We start from the raw sequence: 4,558 nt of genomic DNA on the forward strand, positions 1-4,558 counted from the left end.
AGTAGTATGTGCCATAATACTAGTAGTATAAGAGTATTTACTACACTGCTTTGTTAAATACTTGACTCTGATTGGTCAATGATGGCATTCTAAGATCTGTTATTTCTGAATAACATAGCGTTGCCATGGACGCAGATCTGATTTGACTCTGGAGGAGAAATATTTTGTGTTGAATTGTAAGTAGCCATGTTATAACCATAATAACGTACACTGAGCTAGACATTAATGCAAAAATAAACTTGTTGCAACTGCTGCATCACCCTGTCAGGGTTTCACTATATTTTATCCTGCTCACTACACAGCTACTTACTTAGAAAATCATTCATTTAATACAAGATTTTGATTTAAAATTGATTTTAAAATGATTTTATTGCTCCTCCAGAATCAAATCAGAACTGTGTCCATAGCAACAGTCTGATATTCAGAAATAACAGACCTTAGAACGGTGTAGTTGACCAATCAGAATTGAGTATTTAACAAAGCTGTGCAATAATTTGCAATAATGACCTGATCACTGTACATTACCCCTATATTATAAATAATATATGCTGCTAACAATGACGTTTTTGTTGAAAACTGACAAATAATTTAGAATTTGACTTAACTGTAAACAGTACATCACCAGGCATAAAATATTCATGCTATTGAGAATCTATTTATAGTTGCATTATTTTTTTCAGAAAATTTGGTAAAATTTACTGGAGAACTGCAACAGTATTTTTTTTTTAATAATTAGTCAGATTTACTAATATTTGATTAGTAAGGCGATTGTCTGTCTGATTAGTAAAATGGTTGATTATTCCATTATATGTCTAAAATTGTTTGTTCATTCTACAAAATGCCCCAAATAACTAAATAACAAGTTCAGAAACTCAATATTTCAAACTGCTTATTTAGTTCAGCAGCTTATATATTCAATTTACATTTACATGAGCAATTATCAAATTTGCCATTGATTTATTCAGGGGTTCCCAAAGTTTTCAATCCCAAAGTAGCATTTTCTTATAGCTGGGATCCCCCTTTCATGAGGCGTCTTTATAAAAGCCAAACACAATACTACAGCAAATGTAACACAAACAAACAAACAAAAACAAAATAACAAATACCCTGTCTATGCTTAATAGTTATCACATTTTAAATACATTATAAATTAGATTTAAACAGAATACACATAATATTTTTATTTTCTGATAATTTTTCTTTTAAGTTATTTATTTACTTATTTAACTGTCTTTGAACATTTTCCCTCAGCTTCCTTCCAACTTCCTGAAACATTTGGATGTCTTTTGGGGTTAAAATTCATGCCATGCCTTTGAAGTTTGGAGGGTGCATTTATATTAATATGAGTGCACCCACATGCATAACCATGGGTCAGAAATGTGTTGTTTTTTCTCTCCGGTGGTGTTATCATTATGACTATTGTTGTTTCCATTTCGAAAAAGTCTCCAATGGAGATTGATTGTCAGCAGCCAGAAACAAAACAGACCCCGGCAGTGAAGGGGCAACACTCTGTTTTATTTAAAATTCTATTGAACTTTAAAGCTTTGTCCAGATAAACCCTGCAGTCACTTTGACAAAAACTACAAAGCCTATAGCCTCCATGTGGAGTCTGTATTGCTGACATTACAAAGGGGATAATGTATGTATTGTAGAGTAGAAAATTATATCGTAATATTGACGTAAAGAAAAGTAAAACAGACAAGAGTATTATGTTCATCTTTGCCTTTGATGTGCACTTCTGGAGAGAAATGTGCTGCGAGTTGTTGAGATGCATCTCTCCAGCAGGGAGAAACATGTTTAATGACATTATTGTGTGGGCTACAGTGAGGGCATGTTTTAAATTGTTAATAAGCTTCATTTGCCAAACAGTAAAGGTTGTTTGTGTGGGCTGAGTCTCAAATTCTCCATGTTGGCTAATGAAAAAAAATCATGCTCTGGGGCTGAGAACCACAGAAAGTTGGGTGTGGGTGGTATAATGGCTCTGTAATGATTTGAGATGTTGCACTTGTGGAAAAAAAAGAAGAACCACTGGGCACAAGGTCAGAAAATTTATTCATGTTACTGAGCTGCGCAGTGCAGTATCTTATTGGTGAAAATGCATGCATAACATATTTTGAACTGTATATTACAGGAAAAATACATACAGTATCATATAACACAAGCTGTTTGGAGAAAAACATTCAAAATTCAGTCAAAATGGAACAAATTGAGTTATTTTTCGACTTTTGCCTTCTGGTATGGTGTCTGTTAGCTTGTGCAGCTGTATCCCCATGTCTCTTACACTTCACACCACTGAAATCTGGTTAAATACACATACAGACTCCGGTGGAATGAAGGATAGAACACATGGAATATTCTTGCAGGAAGTCTCTGGAATAAAAGACACAAATATTCACAACAGGGTTCATGTCCAGTTTAACACCTTCATTCTGATTCATCACAGTTTTCCCAAAGAGGCGCACCACAATAAGTGAGTTTTTATTGCAGGAACACTGAGCTCTTAAGCTTTGCTGTCATTGCTAAGCTTCAGGACAGAGGCCGCCTCTGCTACCTGGTGCAGAGTGTTTGACTGGGGCTGCATGATTTACGAGGAAGCCTCCAGGTGGAGGGGGTGGCGATGAGTGCAGCAGGAACTGCACATTGGCCTCTCCCTTTTCTTGAGTTTAGGTTTGAACCTGAGCCTGAGCGAGACCAGGCCTGCCCCGCTCTGTGGCTCCAGGCTTTCAGGCTGCTGTTGAAATCCCAGGCTCTGGCACGTTATCACAGGCCTGAGCTGAATGACTGTTTAGTCATCAGTGATGCAACCCCACCACCACAGCCCTGCTTCCTTGAGCCCACCACCACCACCACCACCACCATCACCTCTGCTGCCACCAGACACCACGGCCAGCCTCGCTATCTGTCTGCCTCGGAGTCACGCTCCTAGGAAAACACAACATCACTCACTCCCCACACCTGAAGCTTTCTGATAGTCATACTTTTACCTCTTTTATGCACTTAAGACACACTTTTTCCACACAGCTGCAACCCTCCTATGCCCAAAAATCTCTGCTGGTCCTGCTGAATCTTAAAACAAATGCTGCTTCAAATGATCTCTCCAGGTGATCTTATCATCTTCATAAATTCACAACAAGTACTTTTATAACAGAGTATTACCTAAAGACAAATCTACTGTCGTAAGTATTTGCAAGATTAGACTTTCTGTGCATAGATGGATGCCTTACCTCGCTTAAAACGTATTACTCACCTTGCTCCTTCATTTGCTCCTTTAGTTCTCCAGTGACTCTGTGAATGCAAAGCAAGTCAAACTGCAAAAATGCTGAAAGCACTCTTCGTGAGGTCCTGACGATGTGCTATCTGTCCCCTCTCTGACTTTTTTCTCTACCTGATTCAGGTATTGGTGTTTTAGAGGACTGCCCAGACCAATAAGGTGCAAGCACCTGAGTAGGACCACCCATTTTTAAGCCATAAAAAAGCTGCCCCACCCTGCCATGTGGCGTGGTTTGACTGCCAAGAATTAACAAACACAGAAACTGGAATCAAAGTAAAGGTAGTATTCCCCAAACTGCCGTGACCGCACAGCAGTTTTAGTAAAATCATCAATTTCTTTAATCTCTTATTAACAGACACAACATTCACTTCAAAGGGTTTGAAAGACTCCAAGGAAGGCATAAACTTACAAATGAAATAAAGGAGTTTCATGTAATATTCATCTAAATAGGGCCTTGTGTTCATTATTTGATGAGTCTCTGCTGTAATTTGCTCATTTTTTTTGTCTCACTCTCTAGGGTAAACCACATTCTTCATTAGGCCAGAGCATCTCTGAAGCGTTTCAGGAGCCCTTCAAACCCATTTTCATAAAAATGTTTCAATGATAATTTGCAACAGAGGAAAAAAATGCCTTTGCAGTTTGTTAATTAGCTGTGTATTCTACCTCCTGAGCCTCATTCAGCCCTAAAATCATTATAATCCACATTATAATATATTAATGGAGAAATCTATGATATATTTACTGTAATATATCATAAAATGACCATGACATGTCTCATAGAAAAATGCTAAATTGAAATACGATGCAACGGCCGAGGTGTCTTCTTTTTAAATTTGCATTCTGAACTGGAATGACTGTCATTGTTTGCCTGTGTCATATTAATTAGAGTTCAAATTAATGCTGAATGATCGCCAAATGAATAAGTGTCTGCTTATGAGTGGTAAAAAATCATTAATAATCTTTTAGGAGAAGTAGACTTTTATCACAGTTGAGAAGTGACAGAACAGTGGACTCCTTTTTCAGGATGACAAGGTTTAGCTTTACATCGACAGACAGTGGCCGGTTATAAAGGGATGATCAGCTTACAGTGTAGGACTCGCCATCACTTGTTATAGTCAAATTACAATGTTGCACTCGTCTTGCACTCCTGCAGTGTTCCTGCATCCTGCCTGAGCTTCCTTGCATTTGGGGAGAAAACTCTATTTTAAATAGGATTTCAGCATATTTAATCAACAGTCTTTAGCTCCAACTTTCTATTTGGACTGCAGTGCTCATTTCTGGATATAC

At 37.8% G+C, this 4,558-nt stretch overlaps 1 long non-coding RNA gene across 1 annotated transcript; it reads right to left on the minus strand.

Annotated features, from left to right (window-relative positions):
- Positions 1-2,035: 2,035 nt before the first annotated feature.
- LOC146324808 (uncharacterized) lies at positions 2,036-3,368 on the minus strand. Its single transcript, XR_014770644.1, has 2 exons — positions 3,248-3,368; positions 2,036-2,370 (listed from the first exon to the last, which is right to left on the minus strand). It is a non-coding gene; the product is annotated as an uncharacterized LOC146324808 (long non-coding RNA).
- Between the last annotated feature and the right edge of the window lie 1,190 nt (positions 3,369-4,558).

This window comes from Lutjanus erythropterus, chromosome 6 (genome assembly GCF_056507025.1).
Source record: "Lutjanus erythropterus isolate fLutEry1 chromosome 6, fLutEry1.hap2, whole genome shotgun sequence".
In the NCBI taxonomy this organism is placed as follows: domain Eukaryota; kingdom Metazoa; phylum Chordata; class Actinopteri; order Lutjaniformes; family Lutjanidae; genus Lutjanus; species Lutjanus erythropterus.